The sequence below is a fragment of the Eublepharis macularius genome, chromosome 2 (assembly GCF_028583425.1).
Source record: "Eublepharis macularius isolate TG4126 chromosome 2, MPM_Emac_v1.0, whole genome shotgun sequence".
Taxonomy (NCBI): Eukaryota; Metazoa; Chordata; class Lepidosauria; order Squamata; family Eublepharidae; genus Eublepharis; species Eublepharis macularius.
The window spans coordinates 10,291,680-10,313,747 of record NC_072791.1 but is presented as its reverse complement, the minus strand read 5'-3'; the positions used below and the strand labels follow the sequence as shown (position 1 = coordinate 10,313,747).

The following is a 22,068-nucleotide window of genomic DNA, read 5'->3' as shown; positions in this document are numbered from 1 at the left end:
GTAAGGTGCTCCTGGACCCAGATCTCGCTCTCCTACTACAGACCAACCGGGCCACCCACCTGAAACGGCGTTCTCCCGGGGAGTAGATCCCCGTCGCCTGGAGATCAGTTGTCATTCCGGGAGATCCCCCGGCCCACCCACCCCCGTCTCTGCAGAAGCCCCCCCCCCCCGAGTCGGCGCCGCCTCGCTGGGACCGGGGCGCTCTGCACGCCCTCAGAGGCACTCGCGCCTCCCTCTCCTCGAGCGCCCCAAGGGGGAAGGCGGCGAGCCGGGCCGGGCCCTCTCCGTCCCCCGAGGCCGCGCAGAGTCCCGCCCGCCGTCGCTCGGGCCGGCGAGTGGCCCCTTTAACAGGCGGCGGGGCGGGGATGGCGGCATGGAGGGGAGGCCGGCCGACGCCGCAGACGTGCCGGGCCGCCTCCCTTCCCTTCCTCTCCTCTCCGCCCCGAAGGCCCGCCGTGTGAGGAGGAGGCGCCGCCGCCGCCGCCGCCGCTCTCGCCTGCCCTCCGCTTCCCTCCTCCTCCGTCGCCGCCGCCGGCCGGGCTGCCGCTGCCAGGTGCGTCGCGCCCCTCCGCCGCCCCCCGGCCCTGCTCTCCCCTCAGGCGCGGAGGCCGGAGCGGGCCGGCCAGGCACCGCCAGGCCCGGCCTCTCGGGCAGCTCCGCTAGGCCCGGCCCGGCTGGGCGGCTCGGGCTCGCCTCATGGGCGGCTCGGGCTTGGCTCGGCTCGGCTCGGGGGGGCAAAAGCGAGACCTCCGCCCGCCCCTCCAGGGAGGCCAGGCAGGGGGCGCCCCCGAAGGCCCTGCGGCCAAAAGAAGCCCCCCAACCTGGGGTGGAGGGGGCTCAGGGCCTGCCCGCCCCCCAGGTCCTTTCCTCTTCCTAAGTGGAGCCCCTCTTGTCCTTATGGGGGGATCCTCTTGGGGAGGGCAGGGATGGGGGGGCTCCCCTCCTAGGCACCCCCCAAAGAGTCTCGACCCTGAACCCACAAGCAGCCCCCCCCTCAAAGTCTAGTACAGGAGGTGGGTGCGGGAAACATTTTGGGGAGTGCAGGGGTGGGAGTCAAGGGGTGCTGAAGGGATGTGGGGGCCTCCCCCCAGGCACCCCAAAAGAGTCTCAATCCTGAATCCACAGCCAGCCACCCCCTAAGTCTAGTACAGATGCCTGGCAGAGGAATCCTTTTGGGGGATGCAGAGATGGGGTTCAGTGGGGAGCTGAAGGGGTCTGGGGGGTTCCCCTCCTAGGACACCATGAAAGAGTCCATCTTGAACCACAACCAAGCCACCCCTTAGTACAGATGGTGGGTAGAGGTATCATTTGGGGCAGTGCAAGGGTGGGATTCAATGGGGTGATGAAAGGGTCTGGGGGGGCCTCCCCTGCTTGGCACCCCAGAAAATTCTTGATCCTGAACCCACAACTAGCCACTCCTAAATCTAGTACAGGCCCACCCATAAGTTTGGATGGGGGAGACACTGTTTCTGTTTCCTTATTATAATGGGGGAGAACAGCCCCCTCAGTGCACCCCACAAGAAAGACTCTTGTGTCAAAATCTGTTTTGAGATGCAAATGGGTAACCATGTTGGTCAGTAGAAGAGCAAGATTTAGGTCTAGTAGGACCTTAGAAGACCAACTAGATTTCCAAGGTGTGGTAAAAACCCTACATGGTTCCACTTCAAAATGTGCCTGATGAGGGGAACTTTGACTCTTGAAAGCCCATATCTTGGAAATCTAACTAGCCTTTAAGGTGCTATTGGACCCGGATCTTGCTCAGTCTTAAATTTAGAGCCCTAGACATGAACATGTGTTGTGGTTTCCAAGGATGATGCCCAAGACCCCCAGGTGAGTAAATGTAAGCAGCTTATTTTCTGAGGTGTGTGAGAGTTGCCCCTAGAGAGCAGAGAAATCTCTTGAGATTTTCCCATGGTCATGAGTGTGTCTCTGGTTTCTTGAATTAACATAATTAGGAGGAGTTAGCCGTGTTAATCTGTAGTTGCAAAATAGTAAAGAGTCCTGTAATACCTTTAAGACTAACCAACTTTATAGTAGCATAAGCTTTTGAGAACCACAGCTCTCTTCGTCAGATGCAATCAGGGATAAGGAGGTCTTTGGGGAGCGGTTGAAGGCTGGCCAGCGGGGATTTATTTCTTAGTACAAGTGGAGGGGTCCTTATGGGAATGAAGCTTACACCCTTTGGTGAGTGGGTCTGCCCTAGTCCAATCCTTGTTCCCTCAAAGGAGATGGAGTCCTTTGGAAGGAAGCACCCTCTCCGCAACCTAGTGTCATGGAAAAAGATCTGAGTGGATTCCATGTTATAAGTGGGTGCCAGTGGCCATTAAGAGAAGCTGAAACCCCCACGTGAGCCTTCTGGCTGAAAAAGGAGGGTTTTCTCCATTCATCTATGGATTTTGTTCTGTTTTCATTGGTGCTGTCTTTCCTGTGGGAGAGGTCTTAGAGAAAAAGTAAATCAAAGGAGATTAGTGGTCAATGTGTGGTGGTGGCGCGGGAGGAGAATTCTCCTCCTCCTCCTGCTATCTTAACTCCCTGCGGCCGACCGGATGTCAGCCTTTTGCCTTTTGAAAATCCTGGGGCTTGGCTTTTGAGTCTCCTAAGAAGTGTGTCCCATATCAGCAGGGCTGACTGTGGTAGCGTGGCTCTTTTGTGCCCAGTCCAAATATGGGACCTGGATGCTATTGCGAAAGATGCCGCTGGGTTATCTTAATGGCACGTACTGGACGTAAGGATTACGGTGGCTTCTGAGGTATGTGGTCCCGACTGGTTTTGAAAAGCTCTTTTTGTGTAGAAGAATCCTAACTGCAGGCATGCCCTCTCATTTTCTTGGGTAATGTGATATTTTGACTCCCGGGAAAGCGAACTTAACGTTTAAGCTTGAGAATGTGAACTACTCCTGTCGTTGGCGGCGGTGTTGGGCTCAGGAATAGACATCTGTGTATTGAAAAACGTTGGTTCTTTCCTTTCCGCAAGAAACCCAACTGTTTTGAAGAGACTGCTGTGGCAGTTATGACGTGTCCAGAGCTCTGAGTCTCTGTGTGTAAATAAGTGCTTCCCTTTTACTGTGCAAATTGAAATTCTCTTCCCTTGCAAATGTTTAAAATACCAGTATCTCCAATCAAAGCATTCTGTAAAATGCAGCCGTTTCCTCAAATTGGGGAAACAAATTCTATTCTTGTTCAGAATTGTTTAGGATTCAATGAGCGGTGGCTTGGCTGAGAGTAACGCTACAGTTCGCCACATGAATTGTCAAAGCAGATTGTCACGTTGTGATCTCAGATCTGGGGAGGGAGGACAGGAGGTGGCTTAAAAGAGATGGCACAATTGAAAAGGTATACAGTAAAAATGTTTAATCACTTTACGAGATGAAGTATATAACTGAGGCCAGCACTTCCAGAGAATCTTTGATTTTCTCTGGAAGCTTACTTTAAAAGATGTAAGGAGTGGGGGGGGGGAATAGAAGAATATATTGGCCACAGCAATATATTTTGGGCATATCTATTTCTATACATTTCTTCACTCTTGTGTGCCAGCCGTACGATGCTATATTCAGCGTGCATCATGGCTTAATCATCAGATTTGGCTTGATAAAACTCTACTTTGGTAATGGATTCCCTGACCTTTTTAGCTGCTTGCTGGGAATGTTGACAACTTGGCATCTTGCATCTCTTCTGAAGGAGCAGTGTACTTTGCCTCAGATATTACTGAATTTAGTAAAGCAGTGGCTGTTAATACCATGATAAATGAAGCCTAGCCCTTCTGCCCCAAATAATGTCTCACGGGGCATGACCCTCTGAGTTGCTCTCACCTTAAGGTGCAGTCAGCTGCTGTCCATTTGTGGGCTTTCTCCATGGCTGCCCCTGTTTTATGGGGCATCCTCCCTGAAGAGTTGAGGGAGGCCCCCCGACACTGATGACATGCCAAAACTGCTGTAAAAACGAACTCTTCTAGAGGGTGGGGCTAGGGTCTTTTAAATGGTTTTGTTATAATTAATATTGTGCGTTTTACCTGTGCCACATTTTTTTGGATCCCAATTACTGGGAGAAAGATGAGTTCATAAATATTTGAAATACTTCTGTGAAGTTTGTTCCAGCGCAACTGCCAGGGTTTAGGATTCTGGCTGAAAATATCTGATGCTGATTAATATAATAGTACTGGAGACTGAGCCCTACGAGGAAAGGCTGAGGGCCTTGGGAATGTTTAGTTTGGAGAAGAGGAGATTGAGGGGGGACGTGATTGCTCTCTTTAAGTATTTGAAAGGCTGTCATTTGGAGGAGGGCAGGGGGAGCTGTTCCAGTTGGCAGCAGAGGGTAGGACCCGAAGCAATGGGCTTAAATTACATGCAGAAAGGTAACGGATGGATATTAGGAAAAACTTTTTCACAGTCAGAGTAGTTCAAAGGTAGGATCAGCTGCCAAGGGAGGTGGTGAGCTCCCCTTCAGTGGCAGTTTTCAAGAAGAGGCTGGATGAATATTTGTCAGGGATGCTTTAGGCTCATCCTGCTTTGGGCAGGGGATGGACTAGATGGTCTGTATGGCCCCTTCCAACTCTATGATTCTATTAATCTTTAGAAATATTGGAAAAGGTCAATAGATATGAACTGAGGGCATTTTGCCTTGTTTATGCCGAAACTTAAAAGGGTTTCCTGACTGTTGCGTTGGCTTGCTGGCCAGTTACAAACCTGCCCCTGAACTTTCTTTTTTGGGGAAAAATGGGCAGGCGTTCTACAATCTCAGATTTACCTCGATGCTGATAACTTCTTGTATCCGTTCCAGCCCAGGTAGAGTACTGTGTCTGTGCTTGCAGCCTTGAGGGGTCAGCTTCTGAATGCTTCATCTACTTTCTAGTTTACCTGGTTCCTGCCTCCGTGTGGAACAGCAGCAGTGTTTATTTAGTACTATTTGCTATGTGCTCTTCACGGTTTCTTAGGCTAAGGTCACCCTTGTGGCTTGTTATTTGTGTACCGGCTGTGGATCAAGGGTGCTCAAAGCAATGTTCTCGCTGGTGTCTTCGTAGTGATGGAAGTCTGAAAGGTGGTGGGGTCTATCGGAAGTCAGGGACGTTCTGTGTTTCTCTCAGAAGCATTTGGCGGGATTAAAAACAAATCACATGCTTTAGGATAGGAGATCTGCTGGTGTGTTTCTTGGCCTTGCTTGCTGACCTCTTCCATACGCCTTCCTTATCCTTTTTCAAGTTCCTTTCTTCTCTTCATCTCTTCTCTTCATCTCTTTGTTTCCCTTTCCTTGCGCCTCTTCCCCCCCCCCTTTTCTTGAGTGTCTGTCCTTCACCCCTACTTCATGCGATGTCTCCAGCCGGCTTGGAGGTGCGCTCAATGCATTGGGAGAACTGGATGTGGCAGTTATGGGATTGGCTGGTTGTGTGTGGGGAGGGGAGGGGAGAGAAGATCCGAGATCCACCTGGCTCTCAAGAAGCTTAGATAATAGCAGGCATTTTAACAGGTTGCATCTGGGCACCGGAGCATGCGTTTGCCAAAAACTCCTTTGCCTTGGTGACAGCTCTGCACAGTAGAAAAGAAAGAGAGCCAGGAAGGAGAGAAGGGAAATTTGTATTGCTGAAGTCTCAAGGAAGTCTACCTTGTGCTTGTAGCAGCTGCCACACCCAGCATACCTTTCCTTTCACTCTCTCACACACACCCCATCCCAATGAAGTCCATTGTTCACAGGCTTATGGCCAACATATTAGCTTCAACTGGATTCCCCTATTGGTACCATAAAGCACATAGCTGCTACTACCACCCATCCACCGCAGCTTTGTTATAATTAGAGAAATAGTAAGTTGGGGCAATTACTTTTATTTGGTCCCCATCAAGAACGGAAATCTCTCCCTTCCCCCTCCCAAAACACTGTATTTGACACTTGATTTTTAATAATACGGTGGAGCTTTAGGTTTAGGGCTCCCCATCATTTCTCAACCGTGTCTGCAGACTCAACAGAGCTGAGGACTCCTGGACTACGTAGCATGTCTTTGAACAGTTCCTGCAAAATGTGTGTTGTGGTGGTGTGGCAATTCATCGGTATTTGTCTCGACTGCAGTATTTGACCAGCTAAGGAATGTATGCTAGATGGGATTTACTTAGTTAGCATGAGTTGATCAGAACAGTAAGCAGGAAGATGAGAGGATTGTGTTTGCAGCCAGTTTGCCAGGGGCCAGGCAGCGCATGCTTTTCAGGTCAAGGGGAACGGGTGTTCAAGTAAGCACTGGCTCTTAAGGATAAGAATACTTTCTTGGACCTCTCTTGAAGTGTTTTTTAAAGCTGTTAAATCTCCCTTGCTATTTGGGACCTATAGCAAGACAAGACTTAACATGTTGCTTTTGTGTTGTCCTGGTTTTTCTGTATATAGCATTGCTCGAGTAACGCGCCACTAGTGACCACGTCAAAACTGTTACTCTGAATGCAGCTCAAGCCAAGAGAGTGGTTTCCCCAAGGCTAACCAGTAAGGCTGGGGTTGGTCTCCCATGTCCTAAGGTTAGCACTACCCCCTACCCGGCGTTGACCAGTAACTGCCCAGGAAAGCAAATACCTTCTCCTGTGCCAGGGCTGACAGTTTGTTTCCTGCCAAACCAGACCCAATAAACATTGTTGTCGGAATGCAAAAAAAGGGCTTTTAAGCACATGGCAGACTTCAGTTTGGCAGCTTTCAAGCAGTGCAGGCCTGTCTTAAGTGATGGGGAGGATAAAGAATTGTTTTATAGGATTGTCATAAAGATGAATGGGAGGGAATTGTTTGCCTGCTAGCCTGGAGCCTGAAGAAAAGGGTGAAATGCCGCTTCGCATCATCTTACCAGTGGAGAAAGATTCAGGTAACAAAGCTGATTGGTTCTTGAAATAGCACTCCGAAAGCATGTTTTGTGAGAGGTCTGTTCATTGGCTCTGGCGCCTTCGGAAGTGTGTTTTAGGATTGCCACCTTAAGTACCTTTTGCTATTCAAAGAACAAACTGCGCTTTTGGCCTTGGATTATTGGCACTGAAGTCTACATACAGAAGATTTCCATGTAGATTTTTAACCGATAAAATGGGAACAGTTTTCCTCCTGAGAAATTTCGTGTGCTTCATTTGGAAATTTTCACTGATACTTTTTTCAGAGTAAGAACCGGGTCTGTTCGCACCTTAAAGACCAACTAGATTTCCAGGATATGAGCTTCTAAGAATCTAGTTGGTCTTTAAAGTGCTACTGGGTATCTGTCAAAGGGAGCTTCGACTCTCAAGAGCTCATACTCTGGAAATCTAGTTGGTCTCTAAGGTGCCACCGGACCCAAATCTTGCTCTTCTACTACAGACTAACACAGCTACCCACCTGAAACTTTTTTTTAGAGTGATGTGTTTGAATTTTTCAGATAAGTTCTCAGATATTTCTAGTGTCTCGTGTTTATTCTGACTTGGAAATAATTCTCATTCAAGTATCTTGTTTTGGCAGCTCCTGACATAGTCTGTGGGCCAGTATTCATGTTTTATAACTAGTTGGGAGCAGGTTTCCTCGAGTTGAATCCCAACTCTGCCGTGAAAGCTTGCTGGGTGACCTTGGGCCAGTCGTGCCCTCTCAGCCTAGCCTACCTCGCAGGGTGTTAGTTATGAGGATAAAGTGGAGGAGAGGGAGAACAATGTAAGCGGCTTTGGGTTTCTGTTGGGGAGAAAAGTGGGAATATAAATGAGGGAAATAAAAGTTTCTTCAAGTTCCTCTCAGATAGTATCTTGGATGTTAAGAATTAAAATAATCTTTTGGAATAAAAAGTGAAAGACTGGGTTTGGAGGAGAAATCTATCTTATATCAACATGTACCCGGTATTATTGTTCTCTAGTAAATTCGCTCTGGATTCTTGCTTAATTTTTTAAAGACTTTTAAGAACTTTTGTTGCATGTGTTGGGAGGACAGGGCAAAACGGTCTTCGGCCACTTGACTGCTAACTTTCCCACTGCATTTGTCTTATTCAGTAGACTTTTAGTCCCTTGCACATTCGTGCTGCAAATATTACAAAGTCCAGTCTTGCAAGTACCACCAGGCATTAACTTCTCTAAGATTCCCATCGGCGCTGTGTCTCATGCGGTGCAACAGAGAAAGGTCGGCATGCCGCAGCTTGCTGAGGGTGGTGTGACGGTACAGGTAGCTGTAGATCCGCTCTCCCTTCCCCACCCCCACCCCCCTCAATCATTCTGTACTCCACCCTATTTCAGCTTGCCAGATTAGGTGATCATAGGTCAAAGTACTTCTGGTTGCTGCTGGAACAAGATTACAATAAAGTATCTGGGGCTCTGCGGTTTAAAGAATTCAGTAATTACAGGAAACTATTTTTCATCTTTTTTTCCCTCCCAACCCAATGGCAGCAGCTGGGGCAAGAGGTACTGTGTGGTTTTTGAGGAGGTGGGCTGGGAAACTCTCTGCGTTGGCGGTGGGAGAGGAGTGAGCTGGGTCGCTGAGGACTGCTTCCACTGGAAAGTGCAAAATTCCTTCGTTTGCAGATAATGAAATTGTGGTTTCATTCGGGTTAGAAGAAGCAGTGGACAGACCATTGTCCTCCTGCTCACTCCGTTTAGCTGATCTCATTTCCTGATCTGAAAGTTCTTTCTTTCTTTTCTCTCTCATGTTGAGAATTGGGCCAGGCTGGGAGGGAGAGACTTCAGATTTCAAATAGTCAAAATGAAATACTTTTAGAACAAGCCTGTGCAATGCTAAAGGGAAAAAAATAATCTAAGTTTTCTAAAATTTAAAGGAATCAAGGGATCCTGGAGTTTTTGCCATCTTATGGAAGTCTTGCAGTCTGGCTGTTGACAAGTTAACCCCCCAGTCACCACGTTCTTCTCCTCCCAAGTAGCTCAGGGCAGTGTATGTGGTTCTTTCCTTACCAGTTTTTGTTGCTCTTGGGTAGGTTAGGCCGAGAACATGACTGTGGCTGCTCGGTCACCCTGGCTTTTTCATTAATTTCTTGTAGATAGCATAAGCTGCTAAGCAGTAACCTCCTAAACTGTGATTCAAAGTAGTGACGTTGATGTTCACCATGATTCCGTTCATAATACTGGCCAACCTAGTCTCAATGTAGCAGTGTTAGGGTATGCGGTAGTTACCAAGTGCTGTAAGCCAAAAGAACTAACCCCTTGCCTTAAATTACTACCAAAATGTACGCACTGAGGGGGAAGGAGAGGCGAAGGTCCCATAAAGGATGAATGCAAGCAGTGTATACATGCTAAGGGTTTGTTTTACTTGGAGATTAGGGCTAAAGGTTTGAGCCAGAGGCTTCATGGCGCATGCAGGCTTTAGTCCTTTAAAAAGGATCCCATTTTTAGAATACTTTGTTCTTGCCTGTTCAGGTTTTATTAAGTTTTAGATAAGCTCTTGATGTGGATTTGTTTCTGTATTTGACCCAGGGGTGGAATTCTTTAGATCTGGTTAAATTTGGGAAAGGGAGGGGTGTGGAAAGGGAGCAAAGACCACATCTTGGTTTCGTTGGTTATTTTTTAAAAATATGCAGCTGATAATTGGATGTTTTCTGTCGGGAGTGTTCCTCCAATTCTACAGTGTTTTCGCTTTGCTTTAAGAGTCTTGGAGAAACCTGCAGGCTGAATAGAAATATTTTCTGTTCCCTCCCTGAAGATGCTGCAGTCTGTATCATGCACGGTGATTTTTGCTGCCCGGTTTGGGTCTGGAGGCATGGGCCCACAACCACATACAAAGGACATCTGAATGCCACTTGGGCCCTGTCCCAGCTCCCTTTTGAGTTTACTTTGCAAGGGAACGGAACATAACTGTGGTTGGCCCACAGTTCCAAATTGCTCTGCTGCAACTGGCTGGACTTAATGAGTACTGTGGCATAATTAGATTAGATTTGAATGAATAAGTAAGTTCTTTGAAACAAACTTGAGAGGCTATTACTGCAGTAATAGAGGTGGTCTCATGACACGGAGATGGGTTTTAGTTGAGCGTCAATAGACAGAGCTTTCAGTGAATACCATTCTGGTGCGGCGACCAGAGCAGGTCCGTGCAATTTGTCACCAACCATACCTTTGCAGCCCATTAGCCTCAAGCGGCAATTCGCCAGGGGCTCAATAGACTGCTTTCTTCTTGGGGCTACAGAAATTGAGGTTATTTCACACTTGACAGGTCCCAGTAAATATTTACGTGTTTAGGATATTTCTGTGATGTTTCTTAAGAATCCTGCTTGAGGTGGCTTACGATTAAAACAACATCACAATATAAAAACAAGCCGTTGGACGTAAACAGCATAAAAAAACTATCAAAAAGAAGCAGAGCATTAAAAAAACTGGTAAGATAAAACCCTAATTTAAAAGCCTGGGTATGGTGTTGTGTTTTGACCTGGCACCTAAAAGAAAGTAAAGTAGGTGCCAGTCGAGCCTCAAGTGAAGGGTGTTCCAAAGGTGAGGTGCCACCCCAGAATAGGCTCTGTCTCTAGTAGCCTCCCATTTTGTCTCTGAAGACAAGGCACAGAGAGCAGGGCTTGAGAGGTAGATCTTAACTGGCAGGCTGGATAGTATGGGAGGGGACAGTCCTTCAGGTACCCTGGCCCTAAACCATTCACGGCCTGAAGGGTAAGAACCAGCACTTTGGATTGTGCCTAGAAACAGATGGGTAACCAGTGCACAGGGGTGTTATGAACCCTCTGACCAACCTCTGACGATAGCCAGACCGCCATTTTGAGCCAGTTGTGGTTTATGGGCCGGTTTCAAAGGCAGCCCCATGTAGAGTGCATTACAGTGATCTAATGTAGATGTTTGAAGAGCCCCGTGGCGCAGAGTGGTAAGCAGCAGTGCTGCAGCCCAAACTCTGCTCATGACCTGAGTTAGATCCTGGCGGAAGCTGGGTTCAGGTAGCTGGCTCAAAGTTGACTCAGCCTTCCATCCTTCTGAGGTCGGTAAAATGAGTACCCAGTTTCCTGGGGGGAAAGTGTAGATGACTGGGGAAGGCAATGGCAAACCACCCTGTAAAAAGTCTGCCAAGAAAACGTCGTGATGCGACGTCTCCCCATGGGTCAGTAATGACTCGGTGCATGCACGGGGGACTACTTTTACTTTTTACCTAATGTAGATGTGATGAGGACATGGCCTGATTAAAGAGATACTGAATTGCGTTTGGTATGGGGGGCTAGGTTGTGCGGGCCTGTGTTCACAATTGGGTGCGGATACCCAAGTTAGAATTCTTGCTCTGATCAAAAGTTGGGTACAAGTAAGAGATGGGTGTTCATACTGAGAATGAATAGTCATCCTCCTTGAGACTTTGCTGAGCTTCTTTGTTCCTTGCTGTGATTTACCTTTCCAAGGTAGGGTTGATCATGGCAGGGTGTTTGGTGGTTGAAGGGAAGGCATGAATTGGAAAGTGTAATTATTAATTTAACAGTACTTCCGGAAGTGTTGTTGTTGTTTTTGTTGTTGTTGTTTTTGTTGTTGTCCACTCTCACTGCAAGTGGGCTCAGAACAGAATTTAAAAACAATTTAAAACATTGGTAGCAACCATAAGATAGTAAAGAGTCCGGTAGCACCTTTAAGACTAGCCAACTTTACTGTAGCATAAGCTTTCGAGAACCACAGTTCTCTTCGTCAGAGGCATACACTCCATGCATCTGACGAAGAGAACTGTGGTTCTCGAAAGCTTATGCTATAGTAAAATTGGCTAGTCTTAAAGGTGCTACCGGACTCTTTATTATTTTGCTACTACACACTAACATGGCTAACTCCTCTGGATCTATAACCATAAGATACAGCATTTAAACATAAACAAGTCAGCTCATTTTGCCCCTACATAGCACCTTGGGCCCACAGGGCAGGACAGTTAAAACTCCGCCAGTGTGGAATTGGCACATATCCCCGTACACACTGGGAGGGGCCGGTTGGGTGGCTCATCCGCCTCAACCCCCATAAGCCTGGCAGAACAGTTCTGTCTTGCAGGCCTGGCGAAACGATAGCAGATCTTATTGAGACCGGGCCTCCACAGACAGTGAGTTCCACCAGGTAGGTGCCAGGACTGAAAAAACCTGGCCGTTGTTGAGGCAAGGCGAACCTCCTTGGGGCCAGGGACCACCAGTAATTGTTTGTCTGCTGATCGAAGCAGCCTCCTGGGCTTGGGCAACATACGACCTGAAAAGCAAAATGCAGCCAGCCTGCTGGGTGTCTAAGGCCCCCTCCCTGCTTTTTTAAAGCTCCAGGCAGCACTAAAGTAGGAATTTCCTTAAACTCCAGTCCTGTTGGTTTGTGTGTTGCATCATGTGGAGGTTCGTGTGTTGTGCTGCTTTAAACCAGCCTGTCAGACCCTAGCATGCTGCTGAGTAAGAAATTTTGGGGGTAACTTAAAAAAAATATATATATTCTGAAGGTGAAATGCCAGAAAAAGAATAGCAGCCTGGAAATTGGTCCATGTAGGAACTTGTTAGCTGGAGAAACACACCAGCGTCTGATTCTTAAAAATAATTTTTGGTGTTCTTAGAAGGTGGTTTTGCATCTGCCACGTCTTGAGCTTCAAACTTGGCCGCAGCTATTTGCATACGGAATGTTTCCTGAAAGACTCCCATCTGCTGTCCCAGTCTTGCGAGAGCAGCGTAAAAAGTCTGCGGCTGCCCACGCACCGAGTCGTTCACTTCTGGAAGCGCTCTGATGCTTGAACTGGCATGTCCCCTCTGGTGAATGTGTATGGGTGGAAGATCAGGAAATTGTCCCCGAGTCTTTTCTGACAGCATCGCAAGGTTTTCGTGGCAATTCTTGCTAGAGGATCTCTTTGAAGAAAGCTTTTCTTTTTGCCCACCCCCCCAAGCTCCAGCAGCCGTAGCTGATGCAGAAGGGCGATCTCCGTTGATGTTTGAGGCCACTGTGGCCTTGATTTTCCAGACTTCTCTATGTGAAAAGAGAACCCGAGTGCTTCCGCTGTAAGACGTGTACAGCAGGCCATTCTTTGTAGCTGCATATTTTGTAGTGTGCCAGGGGAGGAAGTGAGCTGATAGACGGTTGTTCCTCCGCTTTGGGAGGGGAAGTGAGAGCAACGCATGCGGGTCATTCTTTTCTTGCGTCTGGCGTGTTCGTTGGGTGAAGGGAGTCCTACAGACTACATAAAAGCAGATGAAGTAGGTCTGTGTAGAGCTCGCTTGGTGTCGTGGTTAAAGTATTGGATTAGGATCTGGAAGACTTGGGTTTGAATCCTCCCCCCTCTGCACTGGGTGACCTTGGATCAGTCACAAATTCTCAGCCTGACCTACCACACAGCGTTGTTAGAATAAAATGGAGGCAAGGAGAGCTATTATGGGACCCCACTGGGGAGGAAAATGGGGTATAAAGGAAGTAAGTAAATAATGTACCCACCAGTATTAACGTTAATCTTCATTGCCTGAAATGGTGCCCTGCGTAGACATCCGATGGTGAATCTCAGCAACTTACATTGGGGCTTGATGGTGGAGAGTGCCCTCAAGTCATAGCTGACTCATGGCGACCCCTGGCAGGGTTTTCACGGCAAGAGACTAACAGAGTTGGTTTGCCATTGCCTGCCTCTGCAACCCTGGTCGTCTTTGGCGGTCTTCCATCCAATTATTAACCAAGGCCTCAGCTTCTGAGATCTGACAAGATCAGGCTCACATGAGCTATCCAGGTCAGGACATTTTGGGACTTATTGATGGCATCTTAGGACGTCATAATACTTTCTTAAATCTAAAAAATAAAAACGGGAATGTTGTGAATTAAGAAGAAATGGGTGTGGGGATGCTACAGCGTTATAGTGTCATTGTTTTTAAGATGCAGAACTTTTATGTTGTTATTTTTTATTTTGTAAGCTGCCTTGGGCAGGTTTCTAGAGAGGTGGCATAAAATTTTTCTGGATAATTAATTGATTACAAATGAAGCTGCTTTATAGAGAGGCAGCTCCCTTGATCATCTGCCTCAGTCTTGCCTGTTACAACCCAAAGCTGCTCACCAGGGCTTCAGAGACGGGAGGTTCTTTCTAGCCCTCTCTTCCTGAGATCTTTTAAACGGAGGATGCCGTGCATTGAACGTGGGGGCTTCTGCAGACCAAATGAATGCTCTGCCTTGGAATTCCATCCACTCCTCAAAATGTATGTACAAAATCATACTGGGTCTAGTAATGAAGCCTGTCTTAAAATGTATGTTGTGGTTGCATAGCAGAAGATGCTTTATGTTCTAAACTACTTAGCGGTGTGGCTTTTCTTAGGCCTTGGTTCCCTGTATTGGATTCCAAGGGACTGTGGCTCAGTGGCAGAGCATCGGCTTGGCATGCAGAAGGTCCTAGGTTCAATCCCTGGATCTGGTAGCAGGTGATGTGAAAGACCTGAACCTGGAGAGCCACTTCCAGTCTGAGTAGACAGTACTGCCCTTGATGGACCAATGGGTCTAATTCATGGCTTTTTTTCTGGAAAAAGAGGTGGTGGAACTCAGTGGTGGAACTCAGGACCGCACACTTTGGGTCAGCTGGAACAAGGGGGGAGTTTTTAAAAGTTTAAATTGCTCTCGGTGAAAATGGTCACAGGGCCGGTGGCCCCGCCCCCTGATCTCCAGAAAGAGGGGAGTTTAGATCGCCCTCCGTGCCGCCGAGTGGCACAGAGAGCAATCTAAACTCCCCTCTGTCTGGAGATCAGGGGGCGGGGCCACCGGCCATGTGACCTTTTTAAAGAGGTGCCGGAACTCCATTCCACTGCGTTCCCGCTGAAAAAAAGCCCTGGTCTAATCAATGTAAGGGAGCTTCACGTGATATCTAACCCAGCACGTGCTCTGCTGAAGTGTGCCTGGTGCTTAAAGCTTTCTTGGCAGCTTGGGGGGGTCCAGCCTTGGTTGGCAGTGTTGTGTGTTTCTTTAGTGTTACCCTCAGTTCTCTTGCCTGCATGGGTTACCGTTGTTTGTTTTCCCCAGTGACTTTCTCTTCTGTGACACCCTCTGTGACACAGCCCACATTGTGTAAACTGAAGGGGAGGGGAGCGGTGTTGCTACTTCAGGCAGTGGGAAGTGTTAAACGACCTTTGGCCACTTCCCTGTAGTGTATCGGTGTGTCACGCATTGCTGTACTGCATGCACTCAGTGTGAGGTTGTCTCCTTACGGACAAACGAAACTGAGGGAGAGGGGAGGTTACAACAGGGGGAAGCCATTCTCAGCTAAACTCATGCCTGAAAATGCTTTTGATGTCGCTCTTGGCAAAACAGTAATTAGACCACCACAGGTTGCAAGCAGCGAACTGTAGATGAAACCATTCTGTTTGAAAGTGTAGGAAACCCAAGTCCGATTCTTTCATTTTTTTTGAAAGGACTCCCATTTGTGGTTCACCTGATCATGGTAATGAACTGCTCCCTCAAACCGTAAACATTCATTAAGTACAGATTCTGGTGAGCAGTGCGAAGCTGAGCCCCTTTTATGGTTTCAGTGGTGACCTGGAGTGGTGCACAACAACATTCTCCCTGATTCCATTTTATTGTCATAAATGTGTGAAGTAGGCATGGCAAAATGACTCTGGGGCCCGTTTCACGCGTCCTTATTTTAGCGCCGCAGTATCGCAATTGTTCCACTATACTCACAGCTGTACAAACATCGAGTGATTCTGCACATGTTGGATAATGCACTTCCAATTCTCTTTATAGATCATTTGGAACGGATTTTTGTGTGCGCGGAACAAAAAATCCACCTCAAACGATTGATAAGGTGCATTGAAAGTGCATTATCCAACGTGTGCGGAATCAGCCATCCTTGTAATCCACCTGTGAAAAACCCATCATCCTCCCGTCATCGTTGCGCTTTCTCTGAGAATACAGATTTCCCATTTATTCCACTATGTAACACATTTTTAGTGAGTTTTTTGCATGCATGTGAACGCTTGGAAACGCTTCTCCAGAGACCGCCCTCTCAACCCCTCCTCCTTTCTCGGTTTCCGCTCCCTAGGAAGAGATTTTCCAACCCACAACCAGGAATCCCAGAAGCCTCTCAGACTCCTGGTGACGGTTATGCCTAATTTTTTTTAAAAGGACACCTTTGTTGCGCTATTGCGATGTCTTGTTTAAAGGGAATCAACTGCACTGACAGCCAACTTTTAAAAACTAAGGACATTAACTGTTTAATGTTGAAGTTCCACCCTGAGCCCTGCTGGCGTGGGGAGGGCGGAATATAAATCTAATAAATTAAATTAAAGTTACGCTTTGCAAATAATGGAACACTCCTAGACTGTTGGATTTGTAAAAGTTTTTTTTTTTATAGTGACAATGCAATCGTGCAAATCCATTGAAAAAAATACAAACTGGGTTTTGAGCAGAAACATAACAGCTGACAGTGGTTGGCTGAGCATGTGTGCGCCATTTCGAGATCACTGACTCCCAAGATTTTCCCCACCGATGACCCTTGATCCACAATGTCTTTTGAAATAAATTGGCGGGCAAAAAATACAGCCTATCACAGGCTGCGGTTGGGGAGGGGAGGTTCAATCTTGCATGTAGAAACAGCGATATAGTGCACATCTGGGTTCCTGGTTTTTAAAAAGAGGCAAAATGGACAGGAAGTTGTTCTCGTCAGCTGTGACGCAAGCTCATTCACCGCCCAGAACAGCGCTTTTTTTCGCGGCATGTGAACGTCTGGAAGTGGTACGCAGCCGCGCAAGTTAAGGCAATGTGAACGGTGCGTCATGATAACGAGATCGCAACTAACAGCCTCATAGAGCAAAAAAAGGGGGAACTTAAGGACATGTGAAAACGGCCTGGATCTGCCAGATCCTGTTCCAATCCACTAACCAAAAGAGGGATGGGGTGGTGGTGCTCTGTGAGTTCTGTAATCCATGATAGAGATTTATACAATTAGAAGTGACTAGAAGAAAGTGGCTAGATTTCTCCCCTTCCCAGCATGATACTAGAACTTGGGGTTTCCAGCGAACAGGTGAGTCAGTAGATTCAGGAAATGAGGAGCTATTGAACTCATTCTTACCATCCTGGTGTGCATGCACAAGTCTTCCTCCCCTCTCCCTCCTCTAATGCCTGGAGTGATTATTTTAAGCTCAGCTGCTGAATTGGCTGTTAGGGTGTAGGCGGGGGGGAATCTCCCTGTTGCCCTGCTTCAAGGAAGAATGGGGGACACGATCCTGCTAGGCGCTCTTATGCCCCTGTGGCTTCCGTCAGTCAGTCATATTCAGATTATCTCCGAAGGATGAGCTGTACAGAGCTGACCCTTGGTTTTAAGACAGCAGAGTTCCCACAAGCTCAGGATTAGTTTTTTGGAGACCATGGAAAGAGGGGTAGGTGGGTGGGTGGGTGGAAGTGGCTGCTGGATTGCAGGCAGCGTTCATATTACAGTAGCAGAGAAAATACCTATGATTTGTATAACCTTTTGGTTTCCGACTGCTACGTTTACAAACCGTGTTGAACTTTTGGGTGTTGTTTTCCAGCTGAATAACATTTTCGTCGCCGGTGTTTGCTTTTAACCAGTTGAAGAAATAAACTGATTAACATGTATATTGCACTTTCGTACGCTGAAGACGTAATTGGATCAGCTAAAATAATGAGCGGAGAAAGCATACTCACCGCCTAAAACATCATTTTGACCTAATTGAGGTATTGCACGGATTAACTGTGTCGTTTGCATTGAACGCTGCTGCCTCTCCCCCACCCCCTCCAGGAATCTTTTAATTGAAATCCACTTACAGTCAGGTTGTGTATGCTTCCTCGTCATGAGTTGGATCTAGTGCACAAAATGTGCACTGATGGAAAGGGTCGGAGCGCAGTTTCTCTACCTCTTTTCCTCCTCCTGCAGCCCCAGATTGCCCATGGAATGCTGTTCCCGGAGACCTCCGGAGCATCGTGAGGTGGGAATCTCCAGTGCACCGAGATGATCAGTTTTCTTTTTTTTTTTCTTAGCTGTGCTCCAACCTCAGAATATAGGAAGGAAGCTATTGCAGCTTTATCTCTTGCCTCACGTCCCCCAGGAGACAAATGTCTTTTTCAAAAAGAAGTCTGGTTTTGATTTCTCTTTTCTTAGTTGCTCACAACCGTCCTGCCGCATGCCTGAAATTTTATCAGCCGCGTTCAGTTGCTCGCAGCTTAACTCAAGTGCAGTCACAGCCTATTTCTAGCGGTTTGGACCTTACGAAAGTGACACGTGGCTGCGTGGTCCTGGCAAAGGGGCAGAGTTGAGGCTTGATGGTCACCGATAAAGGGTGCCTGACTGTCCGGAGCAGGCCGCTTATGCCTAAAAATTGTGTTTGCTTCCGATCCTGAGTGAAGCATCCCTTTCCCCAGAGTACTCAGAGATCAGCTGACAAACTGGCCCCAGGGAGGCTCAACTGGCCTCAACCAGCGACAGGGCCTTTTCAGTCCTGGCTCCAACCTGGTGGAACTCTCTGTCTGTGGATACTCGGGCCTACCAAGAACTTCTGTTCTTTTGGCGGACCTGTAAGACAGAGATGTTCTGCTAGGCATATGGTTGAGGCTGTTCTGTGTCATCTGGTGAGCCTTTCTACCAGTCTCTGGGGTGTGTGTGTGTGTGGGTGTGTGGGTGTGTGGGTGTGTGGGTGTATAATCATCTTGCCCCTCCCATATGAATCAATCCAACTAGGATGTTGCTCTCTCCTTTCCTCCCTTCACCCTTGTGTACTATCACCAGGGGTGGATGTTACAGATATGGACCGCCATCTTGGGAATTGTAAACTGTAAATTTTAAGCTGTATTTACAGTTGTTATGATTTTATTGTGGTTTTACTTGTATTTATGCTTGATGTAATCCGCTCTGAGCCCATTTGCAGGGAGGGTGGGCTAGAAATCGAATAAGTACAGTAGAATAAAATAGAACCACTTTGGTTCAAAGCTTGACAATTGGTAAGAGTAAGGGGAAAACTTCAACATTGAATTCATTGAGTAAAAACTTGACATAGTAGGCCGTTCTCTGGCCTACTCTGATGTGCGGGTTGCCATAGACTTACTTCTTTATTCAAGCATTTTATAACCCACCTATCCACCTAGTTCAAGGCGGCTGCCTAAAAAGATTTTAAAATTTCCAGTTAAGACTGATATTAAATCTTTCCCTCCTCCCCTTAAAAGTTGCTAACAAAGAAGTTGCTTAAGCATTGTCTCCCCCCCCCCCCCCGAATCAGTTCATTAGTCCATCACACCCGGTATTGTCGACTTGGACTGGCAGCAGTTCTCCAAGGTCTCAGACAAAGGTCTTTCGCATCACCTACAACCTGAACCTTACCGAAGAGGCCAGGGATTGAACCTGGGACCCTCGTCATGCCAAGCAGATGCTCTGTCCCTGAGCTGTGCCCCTTCCCTGACACCAGGGATCAAAAGCATTCTTCTCTGCCCCAGCCACAAAAGAATATGAGCTAGTTGTGTAACTGGGCTGCTCTTGGGGTTGTTGACAGAGATGGGCAATATTGTGTAGTGGTTAGTGTTGGACTAGGGTCTGGGAGACCCGGTTTCAAATGCCCACTCTGCCACTGAAGTTCACTGGGTGAGCTTAGGCCAATCATTGCACACTCTCATTCCAAGACTAGGTTAAGACTCGGTTAAGAGCCTAGGCATTATACTGGATCCAGCGCTGTTACTAGAAAAACAAGTAAAGGCAGCCACCAAAAAAAATGCTTTCTACAACCTCACTCTAGCCTGGAAAATGGCTTCTTACCTCGACATGGCTGACGTGGCCACCTGGATCCATGCTATGGTACCATCAAGACTTGACTATTGTAATACACTATACACAGGTCTCCCATCTAAACTAACTAGAAGACTCCAGTTGGTGCAAAATGCTGCGGCTGGACTGTTACCAGGAGCGAGCAGGGGCATGAACATTACTCCTATCCTGCAGTCATTCCATTGGCTACCCATTAGTTACTGTGCTCAGTTCAAGGTATTGGTTGGTACAAAGCTCAGTTCAAGGTATTGGTTGTTACAGAGCTCTTCATGGCCTTGGTCTGGCATAACCTAAGGGACTGCCTCCCTCCCTGTGCTCCTCCACGGCAGCTTCGCTCTTCCAAACAGAGTCTCCTGCAGGTGCTACCCTGCACATCAGCGAAATCGTACACGGGCCTTCTCTGTGGTGGCCCCCACCCTGTGGAACGGCCTGCCTGAGGAGGTCAGGAGAGCCCCCACTTTCCAGGCTTTCTGCAAAGAATGCAAAACCAAATTATCCAAAAAGGCTTTTTACTCAGATAGGAGGGCTGTATTGTAGGGAGGGGGTCTCAGATGATCTGCTAATGAGTTAGGAACCATAGAATTCACCACTGTGTTGTATTGGATTCCTACTAATGCTGTGTATCTATCTACCCTATGCCATTGTTTATGGAAATGTTCCTGCTATTGACTGTACTGATCTCGTACTGTGTAATCCTCCTTGAGTCTCAGTGAGAAAGACAGACTGTAAATGACATACATAAAACATAAATAGTCTACTGTGGGGGGATTGTATGGTTAAAGTGCAGGAAGAGAGAACTATGGGGAGTGCTAAATCAATAAACGATCTGGAGTTTGGAGTGAACAGAGGCAGTCAGTCGTATTTGATTCAGGTTGGTTGTATCTTAAGGAGACGGCAGAGGCCTCTGAAAGGCACTCTCCAAACTTGACAAATAGAAAGCAGAGCAGCCGACGAAACTGACCACGAATGCAAAACAGTTCAGATTGTGAGATCGTGACCTGATGTGAGCATATGTGGCATCCTCTGCCAGCCTCTTGAAATGGCCCAAGCCTAGGAGAACTGTGCACCATCCTTTCTCCCCCTGAAACACTTGAATCGGCTCAGCATGGAAACGAGAATGCTTTGGCCGATGTCCCCTTCTTATTGTGAATGGTTTATGAATGGAGTTGAATGTAATGTTCTGTGTGTCTCGCGAATCTGGAGCTCTGACTATGGTACCAGGTGGTGATTTTCAACGAGTGGCGTGCCTGTGGAATTGGCATGGTCTTCATAAAAGGTGACCCTCGGAGCCAGGGGACACACAGCAACACACTGAAGAGGATTTGTGCTTCTGGAGCTTTAGTTCGAAACTGCCTGCTCCAAAACTGGTTCCTGGGACAAAGGAGCATTGTGGCAATGAGCTAACAGCTCTGTGATGAAATGGGGAACATGCGAGCTGTGAAGATGTCCTTGTGGAGCCATCATCTCTGATGTGAGACTCATTTGTTGTTGCAAAATAAAATTTCCACCCCCTCCCATTATTCTTACAGCATAAATAATTTCTTTAAAAATATGCAAACTAGCTGCTGTCCTCTAGCTTTTCAACCTTTCCAGACCCAAGACTTGCCATTAACCCCCAGATGGCAGCATGGGACTGAGTTGCAAGCACAAGACAAGAAGTAACATGACATCAGAGCCACGCAACTGGAAGAGGAGGTTCAAAAGGAATCACAAAGCCACCTTTCCTTGCTATTCCACAGTAGGTCCGCAAAGAGAAGCAGGGGGCATGACACCCTTGCTGTTGACCCACAAGCGCAGGCGTGCGCACACACGTGCGCGCATATAGTAGGTCTTTCCAAAAAGTAGCAGAACTAAATGTGGCTGTGTTTGGCGTGCATCACCCAGTGGCTGGTGATCTGTAATCCGCTGAAGTTGGTTGAAGACTGTTGCTGGAGATGAGTTATTTCCGCTCTGCTTTGGTGCTGTAGTCGGGTTTCTGCGTTTCCAGTTTTGGAACCACAAGGGTTTTGTACATTTCTAATGTCGTAACTTGGTTGTAGATACTGAAAAGGTATGTGGGTATAGTTCTAAATTATCATAGGACTAAGTAATTTTCATGGGTTATTTGGATATTTCTCTCCCTTTTCTCCTCATTGGGGATCTGTAGCGGCTCACTGTATTATCCTTCCCTGCATTGCATCCTCACAACAACCTTGTGAGGTGGGTTAGGCTGAGACAGTGTGATTGGCTCAAGGTCACCCATAATAATAACTAATAATATTTGATTTATATACCTCCCTTCAGGACAACTTAATGCCCACTCAGAGCGGTTTACAAAGTATGTTGTTATTATCCCCACAACAAACACCCTGTGAGGTGGGTGGGGCTGAGAGAGGTCTGAGAGAGCTGTGACTGACCCAAGGTCACCCAGCTGGCTTCAAGTGGAAGAGTGGGGAATCAAACCCAGTTCTCTAGATTA

At 47.4% G+C, this 22,068-nt stretch overlaps 1 protein-coding gene across 1 annotated transcript in view; it reads left to right on the top strand.

Moving 5' to 3' along the window:
* Positions 1–475: 475 nt before the first annotated feature.
* Positions 476–22,068, top strand: part of KTN1 (kinectin 1) — a 142,082-nt gene continuing 120,489 nt past the window's right edge. The window contains exon 1 of the mRNA XM_054970579.1: positions 476–553. The gene's annotated coding sequence lies outside the window, so the exon portion shown is untranslated. The remainder of the gene's footprint in view (positions 554–22,068) is intronic.